Source organism: Poecilia reticulata, chromosome 8, assembly GCF_904066995.2.
Source record: "Poecilia reticulata chromosome 8, P_reticulata-male-v2, whole genome shotgun sequence".
NCBI lineage: Eukaryota > Metazoa > Chordata > Actinopteri > Cyprinodontiformes > Poeciliidae > Poecilia > Poecilia reticulata.
In genome coordinates, this window is record NC_088837.1 from 21,052,111 (window position 1) to 21,079,190 (window position 27,080).

Below are 27,080 nucleotides of genomic sequence, written 5' to 3' on the forward strand. Positions count from 1 at the left end.
CAATACTGTTATTTACTAAGGCGGGTAAAGCTGTTCAAATCAAACTGGACTTATGTGGAAAGGTCATTTTCACTTGTTAAATCATGAATTGCGATTCACCACTAAAACGTTTCCTCCATAAAGCTAGTAAAATAAATCGCATCGCCCCGTTTTATGTTCCATACACTGGTTCCCCATTGCTTAGAGAACAGACTTTGAAATGCTTTTGTTAATTTATAAATTATTGAATGGCGTAGCACTAAAATACATTAAAGATCTGTTGTTGCTGCATCAACCTTCCAGATTTCTCAAGTATTTGTGTTCTGGTTCTGGTTCTGGTTCTGGTTCTGGTTCTGGTTCGGCTCCATCCCCTGAACCACAACCGAACATGAAGACGAATCATTCAGTTTTCATCTTGAACAAACTTCCAGAAAACTGCAAAACAGCTGAAATACTGAGTTCCTTTAAACCTGTAAAGCTGCCATTCATTAATAATAATTGGAACAAGTTGTAGTTTGTTTGTTTTGCCGCTGCAACGTAATGTTTTTATTGTTTTCATCATTTTTCTACTCTGTTAATGAACATGTGCTGTACAAAGCCTTGCTTAATTTTTTTATTTTACACTGGTCTGATTATGATTTATACAACTAAGAATTCACTTAAATATTCAGTGTGACAACATGAAGTGGGCTAAAATATCTCAACTAAAGAGATTCTACAACATTTGAGACATTTGTCAGTTTGGAAACTATTGCAAAACAATTTCTGAAGCTGGAATTCATGCAACTACAGATTCTGCTTAAACTGAAGCACTCAGGCTGTATAGACAATAACCCAAAGCATTCCAGGATGTACACTTCATAGAGCAAAAAAAACAACTAAATGAATAAACTGGAATGGCCAAGTCAAAGTCTCAACTTAAATACCTTAAACAGGCATTTTTGTGCCAGAAAGTCTCTCCATTGTGGCTGAATTTAAAGTGCAGCAGGCTGAGTTGTGTGCCTGTCGACCATCAGAGAGCAAATAGAAACTTTACTGACGCTCACCGTGATCGATCCGTCGTTTTGGGGACATTGTGGGCGGTGACTGACTGACTGACTGACTGACTGACTGACTGGCTGGCTGGCTGGGTGGGTGGGTGGGTGTGGGATGGAGGCACAAGGAAAGTGACAGGTTAGGATTGTTGGCTAAGTATAATTGAGATATTTTGCATTTAAGGAAGCAGCTAAAACGTGCATATGTATATATGTATTTTTATGTAAAATCCGGTAATTTATTCCAGCTTAATTATGAACTGTGTTGACAGGATTTAATGTAAAAGTTGACGGGGCTGGAAGCAGTTTCTCAGACACAGAGAGGTTTGGACAAAATACCCTAAACTGGCTAATTCATTGTGAATATTTAAAACATCTAAATCACAAATAAGCCACTTAATGAGTTTGTTGATTCTTAAAAATGGGACAAAATAAATGCGCATTTTTAAGGAGTCATTTTTGCTCGTCTTTTTTTAGTTTCACCTTGTAGAGGGATTTTGGCTCCCACATTTTTTATTTTTTTCCATTAATTGAATGTATGAAGCATTCCAGCTTTTGCTGTAATGCTCCACTTGGGTTTATTTCAATGCATAAGGAGAGAAAAATACAGGAAGAGAGTCGGGGGGGGAAAATGTGAATAAAAGATAAGAAGGATGGAGAGAATACAAAAACATTGCAGATTTTATAATCTCGTTTCTTTTTCAGTCCTCCTGTTTGCGGTTGATGACAGTTTAGGCCAAACCAGCTGTCAGGCAGATGGTCTCACACTTGATTGTAGGGAACTTTGGTAATCAGAGGAGCTGGTGACTCAGTAGCTAATAGGTTCCCGGCCCTCTGCTTGTGCTGGTGCCAGTCCGCCCTCTTTGGGTTTCACCAGACGGCTTTGAGCTTCTTCACTGAGAGAAAACTCTTCCAGGTATTTTGTGGGGTTTTCTTAACAGATGCAACTTTTCAAACCTGTGATTTGTTTGAAACACGCCCTACTTGTTCAGCCTTTCTCTAATAGCCACTAGATCTCTTCTGGTCTCCGACATCTTGTCGCTGGAAGTTTGAGTTTGTTTCACTACTGAATGATGGATTTCAAATTGTCTGAAAATGGACTTAGAACTCCGAGATTGTTGAAAACTACCGTTTGCTTCTTTCCGTTTCAGCGTCGGGTTGGTACACAAGCTAGTGCTTTCATAGCGCTGGTCAGACCTACTGGTAATTAATAAATCGATGCGTTTGGAAGCAGCAAGAGCAAAACTGGTGTTCCACACAAAACTTTTCATCTTGACTTCGTCTTTAAGTGAAAACAGTCTGGATTTGACTTTCCCAAATTGTGGAACAATCTGCCTTCGCAGACAGTCGACTTCTCTGGTTTTACCGTGACCTTTGACACCTTGTGAGGTGGTTTAAACTGATTTTTATGTTGGTTTTTAGATTATTTTTGTGCTGTTTTACCACTGCATTTATATTATGTGCTTTTATTGTGTTTTGTTTTATTGAATACCATTAGATTTTTAGCTTTTAACCTATTTTCACTTGGTCCTGTGATGGTTACCTTAAAGCACAAGCGTCCAATGTGTGGCGCAGGGGTCATTTACGGCCCTCTGAAGGATTTTGGGCGGCCTCAATTTTAAAATGGCGCAAATCTGGCCTGCAAACATGAGTGTTAGATGCAGACACACTCTTTTTCTATCTTTTAAGGCAACATTTCTAACAAATGAATAAGATCTGAGAAAAAATTTAAGGCTAAAATAAAAATAGATTCGCATTTATGAACAAAGCTTTTGCAATGGAGTAACTGGAACCAAAATCATTGACCTATTTTTTCTGAAAAGAAAATCTTACTTCTCAAATAAGTAAATTAACAAAAAAGGTTTTTAAACTGTGGGAATGTGTAAAGACCTTTTTATGTTTTGTATCTACAATGATTAACAAATGGATTTTTCTACAAAAATCCCACAGTTTTTTATTGCTTTTGATAACATTTTATTTTTTTAATTGTTAAAAAGTTGAACAGATAAAATTTTAAAAGGCAAACATGTCATAAAAATACGTTTTTTCACTCCAAGTGCCTCCAAGTTAAAAATTTTGGCCCTCGTGGTAGAAAAGTTAAGACACCACTACCTTAAAGCGCTCTAGTAATAAAGTTGGATTGAGTTTCCTCGTGCAGATTTATCCGGTGGTCTCCAAACATAAAAGCTGTTACTTTATGACTGTCAGCAGAAAAAGCTGCTTGCAGCTCAGCAGGTTTTTGTGTTAAAAGTTGACCGTCCAAGTAAAACTCCAGCCAAAGACAAAGGACTGCGCAGCAGAAAAGTGACTAATGCCGCACTGGAGCTACTACACTCTCAGAAACTGACCACAGTCAATATTTCTGGAGAAAGATGGACCCTGCCGGGCAAAAAAGCATTTAAGTAAAGCTGCTATATATTGATGGCAGCCTCTTTAATCACTCCTCAGGCCACCATTTTAGCGCATTTTTGGACGGATTGCGATTTAAGTCTTTGTCACACCTTCAGAAGACTCTGCTGTCTGAACAGCTCTGGCCCTCATCACTCACCGCTGACAATATCCCGGCAGCCGTACTGGAGGTGTTGTAGATGGCGAAGGTTAGAGCACAAACAGGAAGAGTCAAATATGACTTGAGCGACTTTTGACATTTTGCACTGAATGTCAATCCTGTCCAGCAAGACAAGTGATTTATTTTTCGGCAAACGAGGGGTGAGGGGGGGGGAGTCTGTCCTGCCCTTTCCAAACGCCGAGGGGAAAGAGAACGGCAGAGGCAGAGGAATTTGTGATCTCGAAAGCCCAAACTAGACGAGCAGGAGTGAAGCTGCGGCTCGGCTCTGGTTGGGGTATTGACATGTGGAGGCTGCTTCGGGGATTGCATCCCGCCACACAGCTGCTCCATTAGAGCGTTTTGAACTTTACACATGTTTTGAGTTGGCGTGTTTGTTCCAGCTCTTCCTGAGCCGGGATCGTGCCTGGCCGCGGGTTGCAGATATGTACGGCAGCAGCTCTTGCCCGTCTGAACACGGGGCCCCGGAGCACTTGTTACAATCTGTGGCCCTTGTGCTAAATATAGACCGGAGCAGACTGTGGTACAGGGCCTGCTTGGGGCAATTTCCTCCTGCTCCTTTGCAGCTTTCTCCTAAGCACCTCATCTGTCACCTTTCCCTGCAGTGTATTTGCATTTCTTGTGTTCGTGTGTTCTGGCCTGTCTCTCTGCTAGTATGGACCACAGTGGCTCTGCCGTGTGTCAGTGACTCAGTCACACTTGTCTCATCCTGCTAGCATCAGGAACCAATCTTTTCCTCTGGAATCTCCAGCAGTAGGCAGCTCAGGAAGGCTTGGTCACATGCAAATCATCTGCAAGCAGAGGGGGGGGGAAACACAGCCAGGAATCATTAATAGATCTAAAGTCTTAGTGGAGATGATTAATGTTTAGTCATCTGACAAACAATATCACGACTGCGCCAACTGCGGAGGGATGAAATGATGTCTGAAGCAGCCGCAGAACAAATCGCAAGCAGGAATTGAGACGATGTTTTAGTCGATTTCATTTTCTGCCACTTTTAAACCTGCTCCTTCTGTGGAGCATCAGAGGTCAAAGGTCCTGGCTTTTCATGATGTGGAGCGACAAACGGCAGGAACAATGGAGTCTACACCCCAAAAGATTTTATTTTCGTCATGTTTCATATTGTTCCAGTCATACAAAATCCTCATATATCTGTTTTTATTCGTCTTGGCTTAACAAAGTTCAAGTTTTAATAAAGGTAAACATCAAAACTCAGCTCTCAATTTATGATTTTTAAAGGTTATTTTTTAAGGGTAACTCTATCTATTCCATCTGACCTTATGTGAAAGTAACAAATCTCTCTTGCTAGATTATTAATTCACCTTGATTAGCCAAATTTTACTCCAGTTTCACTAGCAAGACTCCAATGACTTAAACGTTTACGTCCTAATTTAATGCCTTGAAATTGGGATTTATATAAGTACAGACTTTTAAGTCTCATGTTTTCTCTACAAATTGAGAACATGTGGAGCAGTGATGATCCTTCTCAGAAAAAAACAAAGTTACAGCGCCTCAACAGAACCCAAGAAAACATCTAAACTTCTGCAGGTCTTCTTTCGTCAGTCTTCCTGATTCAATAACAAGAAAAGGTATTTGGAAAAAGTCCTCTGAGTCCCAAAATTCCTTTCGCAGCCATTTATTTGAAAAGAGCAAGTGATGTAAAACGTTTTTATTTGGTCCCAAGAAGAAATTGTTCTGTAATCTTGACCCCCACCTGCTCCTTAACCTTCCCTTTAGTCCATCCTTGTATTCTCACAGAAAGTCATTGCATAACATTTTTGTTATCTTCCTTCCAGAAAGTCTGTCACAATTTGGGCTCCGGCAAGGTCGGCGCTTGTGTGCAGGCAATTTCACCCGCACACATGCTAGCAAAGACGTTGCACAACCACATGACTGTGTGACTTTTTCCCACTTGGTCACCCGAAGGAACTGCAACACTGAATCATATCGCTTGTTATTGCATAACCGGAGCCACAATTAAGTTTTGCCCAGAATGTAGCCTGTAAACTGATGTAGGGAGGACGAGCATGGATGGCAGGGTCGGATGAACTTGTGCTTTAGAACAATCAAGCAGCAAACTCAAAACAACCAGCGGTTTCAATTTGCCAAATGAGCCGTGGCGCGTCCCGCCGCTCCAGGCCTTCGGCGTGAGCACATTTAGACCGGATGAAGGGCCTCTCGCTCGGACTTAAGCACCTCGGAACGATCCGAGACGTCCAGCTAGCTTCTCGGCAGGAGATGATGTTGATCGTATCACAGACGTCATATCCTGAAGGCTCCTGCTTGCCTCAGGCGCTGAAATAAAGAAATCCTGTAATGGATCATTTTCTATCAAATATACTGAGTCGGTTTTTACCAAATGCACCCCACTGTGATTAATGAGTCTTAATATGATTACAGAAATAGAGGAAAATTAAAAAGCGATTACTAACGACTAATTTCTGGAGACAAAAGACATGGAGACAAAAGACACGCTTGTTTGACGTTAGAAGGCGTCAAAAAGAGACAGAGTCTAAACTGTCACTCATCAAATCAGCTGTTTATTCAGCTTTACTGGCCCAACAAACCAAAATTATCTTTATGAGGTTGTTGCAAAACTTGCACATTGAGTGCATTGCAATTTTCCTTTTTTTTTCTATTAAAACTTTGTGTAAATGAGTTGTTTTTTGGGGGTCCTAAGTTTTGAAAAGGCGCAATAAAACCTCAGTGGTCTCACTTTTGTTGCAGTTCCAGCTGCTGGTATATTTATGCCAGCTTTGAAAAAAATCTAGAGACTGAATTTTTCGTGCCTATTCTTTAGAAAACTGCTGCAGCTCAGCCGGATTAGTATCTTTGAACAGAAGATTTCATGTTTTGCCACAATTCCCAATAAAATTTAGCTCTCAACTTTGGGCCGCACGTTTCAAATTTTTTCCTTTAAAGTCAAATTTAGTACATTTCTTCTGAAACTGAAGTGAGTTGCAATGTGACAAAATGTGCCTCTGAATACATTTGCGAGGCCCTGCATATATGAATCCAAATTTAGCCAATATTATTTATCACCACGTAACACATTGCTTATTAAATAGTGTCAACACGGCTGTTTCTGAAGAACTCCGGCAGGCTGCAGCTTTGTTTAACGCTGGCTCTCATGTTGAAGCAGATGTTTATGGACCCGAGATGTATGACCTGTCGGGTGCGCGCACCGCCACAACACGTGTACGCGCAACATCTTCCCATTTTTTTCTCTCTCTTTCTCTCTCTCCCTACACACACACACACACCGATCCCTGCAAACGAAGGGTCGACGGGCTTCCACTGAGAGGATCCGGCTGTCACTCACCGAGCTCCCCCTCCGATCCGCCAATAAAGGTTCGGGCTGTGTGGAAGGAGCGCTGCGGCCCGGATAAACACGCTGCTTGCGGGCGGATCTTCAGGTGATCAACAGATCGGCAACTGTTCCCCACTCCTCCTCCTCCTCCTCCTCCTCCTGCTGCGAGGAAGAGCAAAGATGAGGGACCCGAAAGGCAGCGCCGGAGCCAACAGGCATGTGAGCCACTGACATATTTATCGCTGAATTCCCGAGCCAGGCAGCCAGAGCGATGTGAAGGGACCAGCGCCCGAGATTCGCTTCTAGATCGGCCGACTCAGCTGAAAGGAGGTTCGATCCCTGCCAAAATGACCAGACTATTGTCTCGCATCTTCGCAACGGAGCGGGCCCGCAGGAATCTTGGCACCGGTTTTACGCAGCAGACCACATAGTTTGATCGACGTTCAGCTCGACTGAGGAGCGAACACATGGACAAAAGAGTGCCTGCACACGTCTTCGTAGTGATGCTGCGAGGTGAACGTTGACACGCCGTCAGAGAAACGTCCCGCTTTTTCCTCCCCGAGAGGGAAAAAAACCCCCCCAAAACACACACAAGGAAAAGGATCAACGGCGGAACCTCGACAAGTCCAAAACGACCTTCCCTCCGTCCCCAAACAAAGGATCGTCTTACACCTTAAAGCATCTTCACAGACTCGCATAGCGGTAAGAACGCATCTGTTTGGTCACGTTTATCACTGAAGGATCATTTAAATCCTAATTGGGCGCCAAAGTAATCCGGTGGAAAATGAACGGATAAATCAGGGTCACAGGCGCACCGCACCGCACCGCATGGCACCGGAACGCACAAACCCAAAGCCTCGTCGAATCAGAATCAGCGTTTCCTTTCTGTCTGCTCTTCTGTTTGGAATAAGCCGCACATAACTTCTCTGTAGACACAACAAGGCTTTGAGGGAATGTTGACAGACTGAATCTGAAATACTAATTCTTGGTCATCACTTTGTTGAAAGTCACTTAAAAGTCAAACTTCTCACTCATCTCACAATAAGGAGTAAGATGGGTGGTGCAGGGATTTATTTCCTGCAGAAGCTGTTTACACAGATGTCAAGCAGGCTTCATAACGACTTTACGTGTAAACTAATGTGCTTAATTAATAATTTATGCTCTGGCAAGTACTCAGAAGCCTACCCTCAACAAAGCAACAGAGGTAATGTCTTTGGATTGATGAGAATATTGATGAATATGGAAAACTTGCAGATTCTACTTTGAACACCGTTCCAACAGAATCAAGAAACATTTTTAAAACGGTGTTTCATAAATAGTTTTGTAGTTTCATAAATGATGTTTTCATTTAGATGGAAAATTCACTTTTTTAAAAAAAATTTAGCAACAGATTCTTGCATGAGCACATGACCTTAACCTTTTTTTAAAGTGTGTGCTGTAAGTTAATTGACTTCTCCACATCACCAAACTGTGAGCTTTTTGTTTTGAGGTAATTAATGAATAGTAAGTAAAAAAACATTTTTATTTATTTATTTATTTTTTTTATAGTTTGATCTGCAAGTCAGGCGAAATTGGACAACTCCAACCATTTGACTGGTCCATGTTTGAAATGAGCCTTTATGCTCAAATTTGTCATATTTTAAATGCACTTTATATATATATATATATATATATATATATATATATATATATATATATATATATTTATGATGTTTGACTTGTCTGTACCTTTTAATCGTTGTTTTGTGTGTTGCACAAAACAATAATTGCCTCTTTGCCAGCTCTTTCTCAATAGAGATTTTATCTTCCTGGTATAGAATAATGTTTAAACAAAAATAAAATCAAAGTTCTTATAATGATAAATATGCTTTGCCCCTTCAAATTAAGTTAGATAAAATAAGAGCAGTGAAATACTGATGTATTCAACAAAATACAAAAGCAGCAGGTTACCGAGTTAATTAAAAAGATTTTCAACATTGATCACTCCGCTTTTAAAGCTCCACCTTTAGGCGTACGTGTTACGTAATTATCGTCGCCTCCATCTTTACTCCACTCTTACCTTTTGCTTCCTTTCGCCTCACAGTAGCGCTCGCCAAATAAGGCTCTGGCCGTCCCTCCATCTGCACACATCCTCAGTCATTTTCTCGGCACATCAGGAGGAACATTCCCCAACACTTCCAGCCAACACCTGGAGTAGTTCACCGTAATGAGGAGTGGGCTGTTTTTGAAATTTGCCACGTTGGTTTCAGCGCGGAGCGATTTGTCAGTGCCACAGCAGCAACAGCTCAACTATGAGCCACCATAATGAGTTTCTCCCTCTGTGCTTGAGAAAATCCCTGCTACATGTGAAGTCATTGTGATGGATTTTGGAGCCTTGCCGCTGAAAGCTCTTAGTGCTACTGAGTGATTCTCGCTCTAAGCGTATCAAACTTTGTGTTGTTTTTTTTTCCCCCCATAATTTTTATTTTTTATTTTTATGTTGGCAAGCTGCCACCTCTGTCCGCCCCCCCCCACTCTATTTTTGGTTCCATCAAGGGAAAGCAGTTTTGGCATTTCACAGCCTCGCATTCCTCATTAACATTTTCAGTATGTGAAAGTATTTAGTGAGACAGTCCATTTCTCCGGTTCTCCTCCCTGCTTGTTATCCCCCTCACTCGCGACACAGACCATTATTTCACTCGCTGTGATAGCAGACAAGAGGAAAAGTCAACCCCTTTGCTCTGCAGCACTCAGAGAGAGAGATGAGGAGCATATTCTGTTTGGCAGCTGAGAAATGCACCTTAACCTCAAACTACGCTCCTCTTTTAATTTACCATGCAGCATTTTTTATTTTTTTGGAGTGGGGTGGTAATTTTCCCATCTCTTTGGCTCAAAATATGAAATAAAATCCTGACCTTGCAGATGTGGGTGATAAATTGTGCATGGCTATTTATTAAATGATCAAAGGATGTCCTAGAAAAGCCAAAGAAATGATACATAGTCTCTTAGCCGTCTGTTGTGCTGATTTATATTCAATATTCCTGTGAAAGAGGAAAACTGATATGTTTTTTACTTGCAGTCTTCAGAAATTGAACCACGTACATCAGTCCAAGAAAGAAAGACAAGGACAGCAGCGTAGATAACTTTCTAGGTTGCAGGTACTTTATATATTTACATAAAAATACAAACTATATAGAAGAGCTGTCTTTATGCTTGTCTCATAAAGAAACGACAACTCTGGAGTAAAAACTTCATTTTTTATTTTATTGTGAATATAGACACTGGATGAGAATCCCATCTCTGCAAAACTCAACCCAGATCTTTCGCCCTAATTGCCTTACGCTGAAATCCCAACAACCTGTTTTATATGGGAAATCAATAATGGTTTACATTTCGTACAGTGCCTTAACGTGCTGTGCTTTTAATTTGCAGTTAAAAGCTGGAATCGCTGTGGGGGTTGTGATTAGTGATGGTCCATTAAACTGAAGATGCATTAGATCTCCTTTAAGGACTTTTGAGAGAGCGCATCAGATAAAGGGCTTTATAATTTAATTTAACACTAAGCGGCACGGTGCATAGCACTATATTCAGTTCTGGTCATATGCCTACATCCAATCATCGCAGACATGAATGTCATCTCATGTCATCATCTTTTTTTTTTTTTACTTTGTTGAGATATTCTTTTCCAAGACGCACAGATGATGCAACTGCAGTGATGAGAAAAACAAATAAAGTTCACGATCGCTTTTATCTTAGCCGCTTGGTTAAAAATATGTATACTCACTGTTGAGTACTAGTTACATTTACTCTGTTATATTTAAATTGTGCTTTTAGGAGTATTTTTGCTATGTGGTGCTTTTTACTTTTACTTGAGTAATTTGATTATGAAGTACTTCTGCTTTCACTTGAGTAAAATGTCTGAATGAAAAACAAACATTCAGCAGGCACAGATACTAGCCTGCAGTTTTTGTTAAAGTTTCATAAGTTCATTATTGAAAGAAACAGATTTGGAAACATTTTATTTTGCCCGATTTTGATATTTTTTTATTACTTATATGAATTATTGTAATTTTTGTCCTTAAAATGCCAAAAATTTCCACATAACTTTTTATTTGGTTCCGTCTGATTATGTAGTTTTTAATATGAAATGATTAATAATTTGATCAATTACTCAGTGCTTGAGAAATACTTTTTTTTCTCTTAATTGCACCACTTCTTGGATGTCTAGTTTTTAAGTTTACTTGGGTAAAAATATGACCAGTGACTTAAGGTCATTGCTCTGTTGGACACCCAGTTATGTCCAAGTTTCTAACATCATCGCTTCACTGTTACGCCTTTTGGCTTTTTCCCCCCTTGTACAGTACTCTGTGCAGATTGAGTTGTTGGAAGCATGTTTTATAAATAAATTTGACCTTTGACCTAGCTGTTCATTTCGTCAGTGTCCCATCCATCAACCCCAGAGCAAGATTCTGCCACCAACACGCTTGGCAGTTGTTTCAGCGTTCTCAGATTTGAAAGCCTCGTCTTAAATGATCCAACTGTAATTCCTGTTTTTGTACCTCAGTGGTTTTATCTTTGTTTCATTTAACTTTAAGCTGCAACTGTAACATGTCGGTTGAGCAGCAGGGCTTCAGATTTGGTCTCTTAAGACTTGGTGTAAAAGTCTTACGCTTTTACACCAAAGTGTAAAACACTCAACTGTGGTCAGTTCAGTGTTGAGTCTCGCAATTTCCTCTCATTCGAGGTTAACATTGTGGGTCAGATGAGAGATGCTCTGATCAGAATAATGTTCCCAAACACAAATCACACATTAAAGCTGATTTGAAATGCAAAAAAAGCAAGAAAATCAGCAAATTGAAACGATCTCTTCCTGTTTTGATGGCTACAAAAAGCATGTGGTCAAGGCTTCAACTGGCCAAGAGACATTCATCCAAAGATTAGTGGGATGCGTACAAATATTTGAATTAATTTATAATTTTGATACAGATTTGCGTTTATTTGTTACATTAAAATTTAAGTTGTAAAAAATGAATGAAAGAAAAGAATAATGACCTCGATGAATGTAATGCCTCTACCTAAACTGAATGTTGTTTTAATGTGTTGCCTACTGCAACATTATTTCTTGATAGCACAGTGGGATGATTTAGTCATTGAATTATAGCTCCGTGAAACACAATTAATCTCTAAAAATCCCCAGGATGAGTGCATTTGGTGTGCAATGATCCACTGTTTTACTTTCATGAGAATACTTTGTGTTAATCACTCCCAGTTATCTGCAATTATCTATACTTGTTGAGGAAATTGTCTCCAGGTTGTGTCTAAATCGATTTCACGCTCGCAGGCAGCAATTTCTGATAAACGCAGTAATTTCTTCCAGTTTTTTCTGTACAATGTGGAAGGTGGAGCAAGTTCTGGAAGAGGTGAATGCTTTTAGCGGCAAAATTAATGAAGCAGGTGCTTTGCAGTGTAAAAAAAAATAAATAAATCAACATATCGGGACTCCTGCATTTACAAAAGCAAAGAAATGAGAAAAAGCAGTGAGGTAGGCGACGTGAGAAGCACGTGGACTTGAACTGTTATCCTTCTTTGCTCCTGCAACATCTCTTAGTTGGCTTCGGTTTGACGTGAAGCATCAAGGTGTTATGCTTATTTCTTGTTCAGCAGACAGAAGCTCGTAGCTGGGCTTAATCCTCGGAGTGTCGCTTTCTGAGGGAAAACCGTATATTTATCCTCACCAACCAGACTGGATTCCCTCGGCTTGCCGCCGTGCGCTCCGCTCTGCGTTTTTCTGCTTGCCAGTTTCCTGTAAGCCACTTTGAAGCAGCAGCAGCAGCAGCAGAGGGAAGGTGCTTTGCTCTCTTTCCATGTAATTACCAAGTGATTAAGGTTGTTGGAGGTCATCGGCTGTAAATGGGAGACGCAGCGGTGCGCGTTTGCGTGCACCCACTTGTGTTGTTGTGCAAAGTTTCTGCTGCACCGACTTGAGCCACTTGAAAAGTAGCTGTGACACAAATGATGGATTTAAATGTGATTGAACTATTGCTTGAGTCAGCAAATGGTAATTTTCTGCTATTGTGATTAAATTAATATACTAAAATTAGCTCTGGATGACTGATGTAGAATTAATTGGCTAGTGAGACGTTCTCCAGTGTCTTCAGAAAAAAAAAGTGGGGATTAAGAAAATGTAATAAATTTTGAGTTTGTGAACTTTAAAGTGTGAAATGTAAAATTCTGACCTTCTCGTGTTTTTCTGACTTGGTGATTGGACGAGCACCCAGTGTCTGATATTTTAGCGCAGACCAAATGCAGAAAAATATTAGGAGATGACAGGAGTGCTTTCCGTGACTCAGGATGACTCTCCGGGAAAATGAGCCCTGCAGTCGGCCCTGACCCTTCACAAGCGGGCCCGTTGCATTTTGTTTCGGCGCACGTGTCGCCATGATGCCGCAGCAGATCTCCGGGTCTTTAACTGTAAAAAATGTCGAGGGGGGGATGAAGAGGCTGACTTTGTCTGACAAAGGGAATCCTGTGATTCATGGCGTCTGTCTAGTATTTCTGCAGCATGCGATGGTTGTGCAACACACGTGTTTGCTTTGCCAGCGTAAAAGCAATGCAGTAGTGATTTTTGCCAACATTTTTTTATATTTAAGATCTATTTTGGGTAAATTTTGCATGCTAATTATCAACTAAAATTCTTGCATTAGCTTGAGATAGTAGGAAAATTTGCAAAATAAAGGATATTTTGCAGTCCCTTCATGTATCATGTTACCATGTTACCATGATAAATTTGATACCATGATAACAATTTTTGAACTATAGTTGTCATGAATTCCATTTTGTAGTGATTAAAAAAACTGTCTGTATGGTTGAGATAATTTTTACTATTTTCTCCACTGTTCAATGAAAACATCAATGAATACCAAGAAATAAAAAAACTATTAAATGTGCGCATTTTAGTGACTTAAATAACACTTCTTTGGTAACTGGAGTCCTAAAACATTATAATGTTTTTCAACAGCTGTTTGTGGGATCGTGATTGCTGTGTCAGACATGCAGCTCCCTAAAAAAGTAATAAATTGTTTTTATTATCATTTTTATTGTTATCACAATATAAAGATATTGTGGTAAAACGTTAAGTCTGTATCGCTGACTGCAATTTCCACCTGAATCATTTCGAAGAAAATTGTAGATATGAACATGCTTGTGCATAAATATGGTGCCATATTAGGCTAATTGTGGATAGAAAAAAAGAAGGTATAAATTTACGATAGGAAATTTTCTAAAAAAAAAATATCCTCAGAATTTCTGAGTTTGTAAAGTTGAAAATTTGCTAGAAAAAAAACTCAAAAATGTTGAGATTAATCTGGGAAATTTTGCAGAAGAGAACTCGTAAATTTTGACTTTCAAAAGAAAAAAATTGCTAGATAAAGTCAGAAATTTTAAGATTAATCTCAGAAACTTTCTAGAAAAAACATGGACTTTTGAAACTGAAAATTTCTTGTTTTTTGTAGAAATTCTTGAGACTAATCTCAAAATTTCTGAGTTTCTTCTAGTAAATATTTGACCTTTCAAACGTAGAAATTTTCTTGTTTTTTTTCTAGAAAATTTCTGAGATTAATCTCAAAATTTTTACTTTTTTTTGGCCGAAATTTACTTCTTTTTTTTTCTATCCATATTGGCCCTAATATACTGTAGAACATATGAACAGAAGACGGCAGCAAGCCTTTCTGTGAGTGTGGCTGAAATAAGACGTTTCTTTCTGCTGCCTTTTTACTCATGAAGAGAAACAGACAGTCGGACAAATGAAAACAGTCGTGAGACTCCTTCCCATCGGGAATGTCACTGTTACACACCCGGACTGGCTAACGCAGTGTGTGTGTGTGTCTGCACGGGAACACACACACACACACATGCAGATGAACCTCAGCCAGCGTGCGTATACATGTTTACGCTGCAGCCAGTACCTCACATGCATATTCAAACCGATATGTCAGGCTCACGAGTCTCCGTGTGCTGACACATTTACATACGAGCACGGCTGTCGTGGTCCGGGGCCTGATTTGGGGTGACAGGTCTTATGCCGTTGCCCCTGGGTCAGCGTGGGGGGGCGGAGCCACAACGTGACAGAGATCTGGGCAGAGAGATGCCTTTCATTCACCGTCAACCTCTGGTGACACGGCCTTTTTTCCCCCCCTTGTCTCCAGTTTACTGGGGTCAGCAGTTATGAGGTAACATTTGACTTTATGTTCTGCTGACTGTTTTTGTTTTTGCTGGGATTTGTGTCTGTTTCTGCTGGCCTATCAGTATTTGTTTGGTTAAGATTTTGTTATTAGATATCAGATTAGGTCATTCTTTACCTGATATAGCAAAAATAATAAAGTATATTTAATCAAATTCACTTAAAATGGGAGAAAATACAAGAAAATGAATGGATGAAAAACAATAAACTTAAATATCTTCAACCAAATATGAAAACAAAAAAATCCAAAAACATTTTTGGCTTTAAAAATAGACCATGTTTAAAGCCAAAATATATCCAAACATATATATATATATATATATATATATATATATATATATATATATATATATATTTTTTTTTTTTTTTAAATTTATTTATTTATTTTTTTATTTTCTTATCCAAAATCATCTTAAAACTTACATTTAATTAAAAAATATATGTAAAAATTATTGAGTGATTGTGGCTCATCTGCATCTTTAGTTCAGCCAATAGGAGAAGCACAGGAGACAAAATTCTGCTGACAGAAAAACAAAATCATTCTTGGTTTTAAGTTGTGAATATTTCCATAAATCCCAACTTCTTTCTTTTTACAGTAAAAGAAATAGTGAATGCCACCTTAGATTTTTTTTCCCACTCTTGCTTTAAAATGGACGTTGGGTGAATTTGAGGTGAAAATGTAAGAATCAGAGGAATCACTCAGAGTTCACGAAGAGATGGAGCTGCATTTGTTCTGCTCCTCCGACCGGATCACGTTTAGGTTAATTGTCAGCTCCTACGTTTCTGCTGCGTTAGCGACGCTGCTACATGTACTGCAGACACACAGAGGCTCTTCATGGGAGAGTGTGCAACAGTGAATGAAAAGCATTTTAAAGCAGCGTGTAGGACATGGATGAGCTCATCAATCTCACTTTCATTTGACAAATATTCTTGATCATTTTTTATTCAATTTGTTTCATGTACTTTTCTGATAATTTTTTTTCCCAGATTGGCTTGAATTATTTTCATTTTATGTTTTTCAGATGCACATCTAAACTGATCAGCTATAGCAGCATCCTTTCCTGAAGCCAAGGATTTATTAAGTATTCTAATTTTGATTATATCCTCCAATTGTCTATTTGAAAAAAAAAAATGACAACATTTACCTACTTTCACAGGCAGGTACCTTTGCTGGACAATAAAACTACTTCCAGAAAGGCTGGAGAACAACCGTCGAAGATTATTTAAACGATTAAAAGAAAGAAAATTTTGCTCCTTGGAAGCAAAGCGTCAATAAATTTCTGGTGTTTAAAGAAATTTGCAGAATATGGAGGTGTGGCAAAGCTTTATTTCGCTTCTAATCCACAGTTTCCATTCAACTAAATTTTGATTTAATTAAATTAATTGCGTCTTAACACCTAAGAAACCTAAGAAATAACCTTGGTTTTATGGGGTAAATATTGATGATACACCCATAAGTACAGTAACAATGACTTTCATTTACATCTGCTTGATAGCGTTAGTTTGAAATTGTTTAATTGTACAACTTTAATAAATAAACTGAGTTTTGGGGGTTCTGTCAATGTTTTTTCAGACTTCTTCAGTTGTACTTTCCAGAAAAAATTGCATTCATTTAAATTTTTTTTCACTGAATGCAGAAACACAAATGACTTGCAATTTGCTGCAGACGCTGTCGAGAGCAGATGAGTCTCCATAAGGAGATCTGTGCCACAGGGCTGCACATGGCCGAACGCACGCGCCGACATGACCACGAGCTCTCACGCCTGATTGGTCCAGCTGGGGCGGCTACGGCCGGGTGATGTCCCTCTCGCTCTCTGTCACAGGCGGAGCTGAGCGGAGCAGCCAGGTTCACAGACCAGGGCCGACACCCTGTCATCGCCTCGCCAGGCACACTCCGCTATGCGCAAAAGGGCGAAGGCACACACACACACACGCACGCACACACACTGTGACGTGCAGAAATGTGAAGAAAGCTGGGTTATTGAGCAGAATAAATTTCAAGGAAGGTTTTTTTGTTTTGGAAGGTCATGTCTTGTTTCAGCTCCACTCACAAACGCCTCATCCTCCACTTCTGGGTCTCTTCTTTAGCTCACCACAAACACTTGGCTGTGTGGCCAAAAACTTCCCATCATGAGGTGGATTTAGTGATTCACCTCAAACATAGAAACCCCCTGCAGCACGAGTCACTTTGCTTGAATGTGTAATGTTTTGAACCAGATTGGAGGCTCTTTTACTGTCTCAGCAATTAATTTTATCCAAGTGATCAACTGCAAGAGCTTACTTTACCGCAAAGCAAGGAAGAGTCAAGCCAACAGGGGTTATTTTTAGCCACTGTTCTATATACAACATGTTCTCCAGACACAAAGATGCTCCAGGGTCAAAAGTGGTGTTTACACAGCTTCCTATGGTGACTTCAGATGACTTCATCCCGCAGAGTGCATGTACCTATAGCTTTGCTGGAGCCATGAAGATAACAGGGTTTATTTTGTAAACATCAGAAAACGAGTCTGAATTAAGGCTGGAGCAAAATTCCACAAATTTTTCATGTTCAAAGTTATATTAAGAGACATGTTATGTTCACAACACTTACCTTTCAGTGTGCTCAGCTTTTTAGATAAGATTTGCTTCAATTTCATTAATGCCCATTTCTGAAAAGTAGAGACGGTAAAGAAAAAAGGTACAATGCAAATAAGGATGTGTTGAGAAAGTTTCCAAATAGTAATGATGATAAATTTATATAAAGCTGGACTTGGGCAGCGATGCATGACAAAATCTCCAACCATGATAGAAAAATCTTCAGCTCAAATTTGAGTTCATTGAGCAAAGATTTGCTTAATGAACAAATTTGCTGCATTTGTTATAGAAGAAAGTCATACGATTGTCTGAGATTAGTATATTGGAGACCAAACATTTAAAAATTAATACCAAAGTAAAATAGGCAATTTTCCTACTTAATAAACTTTATGCTCACAAACAACAGCTGCATCTGGTCACCCCAGGGTCCGTTTTCTAGGGTTGCTTCTGCACAATGCTGGGGGAAGAAAATAGAGAAAGAAACAGAGAGACTGTTTTTCCTGGGTGGGAATAAATTCACCTCCATCGTGCTCCCTGCACAGATGATGAAGTTCCCACTGCATCTTTGCTCTATGTCATCAGTAAGTGGTCACGCAGTCATCTGACACGTTTCCATTACAATGTTTCTTGTTTTAATCAAGAAAACAGTTTGTGTCTTACGTGCAACTGCAGCACAGCAAACGCTGTACATAAAGATTGCATGTCATCACCCATCAGCCACATCTCTTGTTTTTAGAAGAGTTATGGCTTTTAAAATGATGCATTCGCTGAATTTGATTTATTTACATTTCATACTTTTTATGTTCATGGATATTATGGCTCTAAAACTGTATTTGATGGCTAGGTGGACTGGCATTTTTAGCACAGTAGCTTGGAAGCATTATTATTGGTTTGATAGATATGTATCTAAAAGATAGATATGTATCTATATTTAAGATTAACACAGTAATCAGTCACAGTAGTTAGACTTGGAACTAAATTGCCTTTTTTGACATTATGGCTAGTTTTTTTTTATGTTTTCACACCTGATAATCCATTACTTTGACTGGGAACCAAATTTGCTGCATTTGTTATATTTTCAGCTGATGTGGTTTGCAAACCAAACCATGTGGGAGAGCTGTTCCCCTCCTTGCCTGTGGTGGCGCTGCAACAAGAGCCACAGAAGGAAACAATATGAAAACCTCTGACGAAGACACATGAGTGCAACTTCTTTTTCACAAAATGTAAACAAAAATGCAGTGGCTGTCAGATCTTAGCGGTTGTAGGGTTTCTCTTTTGTCGTTGGTAAAAGACCATGAGTCATTTCTCCTGCTGGCGCCAGAGTAGCATGTTTGTTTAGGTTATATTTACCCAGAATGCCCTGCAATATAGTCCGCTTCTTGCTTTTGTAGTGGTCTCTTCATGTATGCATTCGAACCGAGCCAAAGTTTACGTCAACTGAACTGTAGGCAGAACAGTTTGTATAAGAGTTTGATTGCACATTGACACCTTCACAAATGAATCAAATATATAGAAAAAAAAAACAGAAAAATGCTACTACATTGCTGTGCCATTGCTACTGGACCGAGGAAAGCCCCAACCTGTGAGCTTCCTCTGGATGCTGTGACATTTATACACCTAAACACCGAAAAGGTCCTGTGCACTTTTCCCTCCCTGTTACGTCACAGACACGTGATGTGTCTCCCAGGACTGCCCTGACCTGTGCTGTCCTTCCCTCTCAGTCTCTACTCCTGGAGTCGTGTTTAAGCAAAGTAACATTCATACATGAGTGGGTTTCCATGACCACATGGCCTTAGGATGATCTGAGCCCCAGACCGCCATGCTGCGGTGGGCAGGAGAAGCCCAGAGGCGAGCACATATGCACTCTAGTGTAGCCTGGATGATAGCCTCCCAGTCTGATGTTCTGAGACTCTGTATCTGAAATAAAAATAGGAAAGAAAAGAACAGATTCACTTGACAGAAGCGCTTAGGGCCGAACTTTAAATAGCTCTGTGCTGTTTCTGTTTTTCCCCTCTGTTCTGTGGGCTTTGGGTTCGGGCTTCTGCCGCACGTAATTGTCTTGAATCAAACAAGGAGTTGAGGGAATTGAGCCTTCAAAGCCTAAGGACAGACCGTTTACATAAAGATTTACTGAAATGAGGAGCGAGTCTGTTCAGAGAAACATCATGATGATGATGATGATGATGATATGCATCTTGGTGCCTTTTGTTACAGGATTTCAACTTAATCCCTTAAATTTGCATATTAAAATGTTTTATATATTTATGCTGACAGTTTTTAAATCCTTCTATTTAAGTTTTTTAATTGAAGCTTTTCTGTTCTTTGTATCTAATTTTGTTCAGCTTTTAACATTACTTTCACTCTTCTGTTTTAGTTTATTCTGCCTTTCCTGCAAAGATGAGCATAAAATTCAAATATTGAATTAAGACTGTCGCAATAAGCAATTAATCAATTGGATGATAAATTTCCATTTTGATTAGTAACAATTTTTCAAGAGCAACTTTGTTTTGGAAGACATCTTATAGTTTGGGTTGTTTGTGATTTTTATTTTATTTTTGTTTAAATTATTGTTTTTGATTACTGTGTTTTATTTATTTGAAATACCTTCTAGTTCCAGGGTCAAGTATTCTTTACAAAATTACAGTTTATTGGACGTTGAGAGGACAAACTTGCATTATTATGCCATTATTGCTTTAACCTGGTCTCAATATTATCATTTATCGCAATAAACACTGGAATAATTTATTGCCCAGCAAAATTTATCTTGTGACTGTCCTTTGTTGAGCTTAACGTTCAGATTTCTACCATTCTCTCTTCTGCACAAAGCCTCTTTTCTGTTTCCTTGATGCTGGTTGAGCATGTGTTATGAGGAAATATTCTGACAGAAGCAGCTCCAAACGTACATTTGCGTCTCGGGTTTCAGGTTTGGTGTAAAACTGAGGTTCTGCTCTGTTTGCATGTTGCAGGCAGATGTAAACATGCTGCTGTGTGGTCCCTGGTGTGATGTAGAAGAACGCAAGAGGCTGTTGTTGCACACTGGATGTCTCGCCTCTGAAGCAGCACAACAGATTCGCCTCAAGGCAACAATGTATTTTTGGACTCACAATTTATCTCCACTAATCCCTAAAGTTGGGACTAAATATGCTCTCAAAGACGCTACAGTTGTCTAAATCACCGCTTCTCTTTTTTTTTCTTTTTTTTTGGTTTCTTCTCATTTTGCTTGTTTGCACGTTGTGGTTGGGCAGAGTCCAGACTGCTCTGATGACTTAGTGATTTTGGTTTCTTTCATCTCGGGGTTTAAATCCATCATAAGTACGAGCAGAAAATATTTCTGTGCAATCAGACCTGTCAGTGGACTTGGCAAGCCTGATTGGATGATTAAAGTTGCACAGGAACAAGCGTAACCGCAGGGAAGAACATATTGCAGCTTTACGGCTCTTTTCATGCACATTCTTTCCATCACCCGGCCGCCTCCCCCCCCCCCTCCCTGCATCCTTAAAGAGTTTTGTTGGAAATTTGATGGCTCGCTTCCGTTTACATTCAATCACCATCTGCTGGATTTGGCTGCAGCTCTGAATCAATTCTTAATGTACTTGGCAGATTTGCATTCGTTTGCCTGCTCGCTCTCTTCCTCTCTCGCTCTGTGCCTCCATTTCCACTTTTTCTGTTTCTGCATGTTTCACTTGAAACACCTATAAACGTTAGTTCAGTTTCTGAAACTCTGAGAAACCCGAGGTTTTATGATGCAGAACTACAAACTGTTTTCTTGTGTGTTTTTAATCAAGTAAATGTGTTTTCTAAAGGGGATGATGGATAATTATATAGTAGGCAGATTAAAGTTTGAAATTATGTTTATGTTACATGGGTTTCATGTTATTTGCACCAAAACAGCTAAAGCTATAACACATTTTTTTTTTACAAAAAGCAAATTAAATTTTAAAATACAGGACTTAACATTAAATTTAAATGTTAATTTAATAATGGAAAGTATGTTAAAACAAGGTACAATGTCAGCAAAATATCAAAAAGGAGATTTTTAATGTAATCAACCCAGTCAATATCTTCTAAAAAAATATGAAAATTATTTAGTTATCTGAATAAATGTCAAAAGAATTCAGTAGTTTTTGGTAATTACAGTCAAAACGAACAAGTCAGAATAATACAGGTGGCAGTAGCCACACATAACTCTAAAAATGATGCCCAAGTTTTTGAATTAAACTCAAAAATGCTTATTAACTGGTGATGAAATAACAGTACCCTAAGCACGCTCCACACTTTCTTTAAAACACAATTGGTTACTGCAAATGAATCCTATATAATCAACTGCAAAATCTCACACTGAAAATTGGAGCAAATTAGGACTTTCCATTAGTAATTCATGAAACAGAAGGTCTGCTTCACTTGGCCACTCTTCAAAATGAGAAAAATAAGAGAACATGCAGTTTAATGGAGGTCGATGTTTGTCCAACCAAAATATAATCAAATAATTAAAAAAAATCAAAAGTTAAAAAAGATTTGGTTGGATGAGTAATCAAGTTTATTTTGCCACCAAAAACTGTGAGGAAGATGGAAAATGTGCAAAAGAATAGGCTGCCATTTTGGGGGTCACCACGTCTCCATAGCAACCATCACAAATGAGGACATGTGCAGTTTGCTAAAATATTTAGATTTTATTTGAAACTGAGGTTTTTTGGTCATATTTTGGTCACAAACATTTTAAATTTGTATCCGATAAGAATTTTATTTTATTTTTTAGAAAAGTACCTCATGCCCAGTTCTAAGAATAGAGGATGATCTGTGATGCTGTGGGCCTGTTCCTCTTTTTTTTTCTTTTTTTTTTTTTAGAACATTTTAAAGAGTCCCAGGCATCATGCAAGGGTTGAAATAACAGGAGACTGAAAATAAAAAGTTATATTTTCTCATTAATTTCACAGAAACTGAAAGTCATCTTGCTCACATGAAAAGAGATTGTTACGTATATTTTCCCGTTGTTTACCAATCCATCCAGGAGTTCTAGAAATATTTTGGTCCTTGACAACATGGCTGTCATCTCCTGACCAAAAACTAAAATTTGATTTACGTCCACCTGCTGTCATCCCTTTCTATGCTCACCCTCAGCTGTAACCTTGATATTTACGGATATTTATAGCAAACGGAATCCACATGAGGCCCTTATTCACACCAACCTCTGTTTCAACTTTGACCACTGCCTATAACAAACATTTTCCTCTCCCTCAGTCAGGATGTTCAGCCTGTCTGCTTTGCTCCTTTAAGGCAAAATCAGCGCCAGTGGAGGGATTGCGTCCATGGTGCTGTCAGATGAAAGTGAACAATCGCTGATGGATGGTTTGTGCTGACACAGATTTATTACCCAGATATTAAAGTATAATTGGTTGGGAGAGCCTTGTCCCGTGCCGTTAATGTCATGGCTCTCATATAAATATGAACGATGTCCCGTGGATTTATCAGAGGAAGAGGGTCAGGGTCTCTGTCTGCCGTCACATTTCTGTGTTTTTGTGTCTGAGAGTCACTCAAATGGAAGCATCCTTTGGTATATCCTTGAGCAAGTTACTTAACCTCTGATATTTCTGTCCAGGGTGAATTATCTCCTCAAGGCAACAAACAACTTTTGCTTTTAAAGGAAGGACACGCAAAACTCTGAGATCGTGTGTTTTTGTTTCATATGTAAAAATGCACTTAAACTAAAGATCATTAATCTCTGTGAAATCAAACGTAAAAATGGTTAAATTTTACATAATAGCTCAACATTTGGTCAAAATGTTGTTATTTGAGATGGTCTTTCATTTTCCTGCCTCTTATCCCCTTTACCAACCTGTTTTTATCATATTCATCCCATTTTATGACACATTTTTACCCTCCTCTTCTTCTATCGTGACATATTTTCATCCTACTGTCCCCCTTTTAATGAATCCTTATCATCCTCATTAAAATCTATTAAGGATGACAGAATTATTCAGATTAATTGTGATGAATCAATTATTGAAATATTCGTCAACTGACTTAGTAAAAATAAAAAGGTCATTTTCTGAGAGAACAGCAAATGATTGTTCTTTAAATCAAAACTGTCGAAAGAATAAATATATTTTGAATTTAAGTAAAAAAAATGCAAATACTTCTCAAGTTGTAAAATTTTAGCTTCACCTGGTTACAATTCTGTAAAAATATAATAATTAGGCACCTTTTTGCAATACAATTATTAATCTGTTTTCCAAAAAACAATCATTAGATTCAACAGAAGTGTTATTAGTAGAAGTGTACCTTTGCACAAATGCTCAAGCATTTACTAAACTAATACAATTGATTACATTAAATGCAATAAAATGTACATTTTCTTATGTTAAAAAGTAATTGAATTATTTGTTTATTTGCGTCTCTAAATAATATTGAATAAAAAAATTCTTCAGGATGCGCCAATTTAGATCAGAAGACTCTGAAGTTCACGTCTGGTTTTCAACTGCAGCCGCAGGACAAATAAAACCACATTTTATTACGTGATGTTAATTAATTTCTGCAGTAAGTCACGCCTGTTTTTAAGTGATTGACTCATAGTCACGCCCTTAATAGATGAAGTATTGTGACTTCACGAATCATGATGCTCTAAGTGCCAATTTCACGCTAGCTGCAGTTTAATGGGAAATATCAGGTGTCAAGAAGGAGGCGGCTTTAACGGCGCAGCTGTTAATCAATAAGTCATTAGTGTAGTTGCATTGTATTACATCCTCAGGGATCTGCTTGTGATTTATGTTTTATTGAAACCAAACACACAGTCTGTTTGTTGGGAATGTGGTAAATGTTAGTCCTAACAATGCAGCGAGGCTGAATCCGGTTCAGACAAAAGGTTTTTTGATGAATCAGGGCTTCTGTACATGGAGTGGAGTAATTCTTCCCTCTCATGCTCCTCCTTAATCCATTCATCTTTTTGCCAAAGTCAGTCCAGCTGAACTCGTCTCATCCATGGTTCGTCATAAATACCAACTCTAATCATCTCCTTTTTGTGGGCAGCTGGCAGGGAGGCTCCCCTAAGCGAGAATGTGAAAGATATGTGAAAGAATTGTGCGTTTCGTGTTGCAACTGACCCTCATGTTGGAGTCGGTTAATCTTTTCGGTCTGTGGAGGGTTTGTTCCTGCCCTCTGCTGCTTGTTAGTGGCTTGTTTCACATCAGCGCTGTGACTCACCGCAGGCATAACGAATTCCTGTGTTGAGAGAGCGGCACTGGAGCTCATCGACTGAAACGCAAAAGATGAAACGAAAAGTCATAGCTGAATGCGAAAGATCCTGCTTTGTTTTAGAAGAGCAGTTCTGTTCTGCAGGAGGGGTGCTTTAATTTTTTTAATCCAACCAGAGAGATGGGTTAAATGTACCTTCTTGATTTGAAGTTGGTTTGAACCTCATTCGGAGGAGTTCAGGTATCTCAATGCATTGCTTACAAGGAATGGCAGCTTCATGCGAACAAATTGCCCTGAGTTTCATTAGTAGTATTACTTACTGGTGCTTCTTGATCTCTTTTAAGGAGGAAGGAAGTGGGCTGAAAAAAGAAGGACCAATTTACTGGTCCCGTTCCAACCGGAGCTTTTTTACAGTTCTTGGCACCATAACTGAAAGAATGAGATGCTGACTGCAACCAGATTAAATCAGCTTCTTTCTGGCTTATTCATTGAAGACATGGTGCTTTTTCGAATTAAAACACTAAGCAGAGGAGATTCTGGAGTTTGTTTCTGATGCTGACTGGACTGAAGGTTTGAGCGTGTTGCAAAATGATGAGACCTTTTAGCAGATAGAGAATCTACTGGAACGACTCAGTTCTCCAATGGAAGCGCCTCGAAATCATGCAAAAGGAGATGTCCGTGTTTCCATCTTGGTTTTATCATCACCATGGGTAGATGGCATTAATTGAAACTCAGTTTCAAATTTTCTATATGTAACGAAGGAATATAGAAAAGAAAATGTGTAAGGTTAGGGAAATACTGCCTTATAAAATGCAAGGAAAGAGGATGCTGGTTTGATAGTTTTGTTGAAAAAAAAAAAGCTTAGAAGTCATAGGAACTTTTTTGATAAGAAAATCTACACCTTTCCTCTATTAAGCTTAGCAGAAGCTTTTTAGGGCGATTCCTCATCGGGTCCACGGCTCTGATCAGAGATAACAACAAAACAATATAACTCCCCTGATGCGGTTAAACTGAAGCTAATACACTTTTAACCACTGTTTTTCTTTTTCTTTTAATAATAAAAGAAAGGCACATTACTCACTCAGTAATGTGCCTTTACTGAGTGAGGCACATTATATAGATTAACTACACAGTCATTTTTTCCTGCTTATTAACATGTTTTTCCACTTGTAGCTAATGAAAATATTATATTTCAAACCAATTTCTGTTGAGTTCAAATTCTCATTAAAGTTTAGTATTCTATCTATCTATCTATCTATCTATCTATCTATCTATCTATCTATCTATCTATCTATCTATCTATCTATCTATCTATCTATCTATCTATCTATCTATCTATCTATCTATCTATCTATCAAGCTCGCTAGATTGCTGGATAGCTTGCTAGATCGATAGATAGCTAGCTTGTTAGCTAGCGAGCTAACTAACAAGCCAGCTAGCTAGCTAGAGCTAGCTGTATTTACTGAGTGACACACATTACTTAGATCAATTACACAGAGAACAATGTTTTCAAGTCTTATTTCTGCTTCTTCACCTTATAGCTAATGAAAATATTACATTTAACTAATAAATATTGCATCAGAATAATTTCTGCTGAGTTAAATTTCTGTTAACAAGCTAGCGAGCTAGAGCTAGCTGTATTTACTGAGTGAGGCACATTACTTAGATCAATTACACAGAGAACAATGTTTTCAAGCCTTATTTCTGCTTATTATGACGTTCTTCACCTTATAGCTAATGAAAATATTACCTTTAACAAATAAATATTGCATCAGACCAATTTCTGCTGAGTTAAATTTCTGTTAAAAGTTTGTTTAAAAGGTCCGTCCATCCGTCCAAAGAACTGCCACTGCTCAGCATTATGCTGAAATAAAAGAAGAGAAATCAGTTTTTAATAAAATAAAACTTCTAATTATTTTCTCTTAATGACCTGGTTAAAATATTGAGAACAGAATGGATGCAGTAGGTACTGTAGAACAGCAGGGTACCATTTAAATTTAGATGTTTATTTTAAAAATACAGGAAAAAAAGAAGAAATCTGTCATCAGACCTAAGTCAAATCAGCCCACAGCTACATAGTGAAACTGTCTGGCTTTCTTGCTGAAGAAGTGTGTTGTGTTAAAAGCGATGAGTGTGTGTTACCCTGGTTCACCTTGTCAGATCACAGTGAGATGTTAGACTACCCCGAGGGGGTGATTCAGACTAGACTTT

The 27,080-nt window shown here is 38.7% G+C and overlaps 1 protein-coding gene and 1 long non-coding RNA gene across 2 annotated transcripts in view; one reads left to right on the top strand and one right to left on the bottom strand.

Moving 5' to 3' along the window:
* Positions 1 to 578: 578 nt before the first annotated feature.
* LOC145552601 (uncharacterized) lies at positions 579 to 6,992 on the bottom strand. The gene is made up of 2 exons (XR_014088700.1): positions 6,902 to 6,992; positions 579 to 4,370 (listed from the first exon to the last, which is right to left on the bottom strand). It is a non-coding gene; the product is annotated as an uncharacterized LOC145552601 (long non-coding RNA).
* The window catches only part of gjc1 (gap junction protein gamma 1), a 49,585-nt gene continuing 28,416 nt past the window's right edge, over positions 5,912 to 27,080 (top strand). The window contains exon 1 of the mRNA XM_008416991.3: positions 5,912 to 7,591. The gene's annotated coding sequence lies outside the window, so the exon portion shown is untranslated. The remainder of the gene's footprint in view (positions 7,592 to 27,080) is intronic.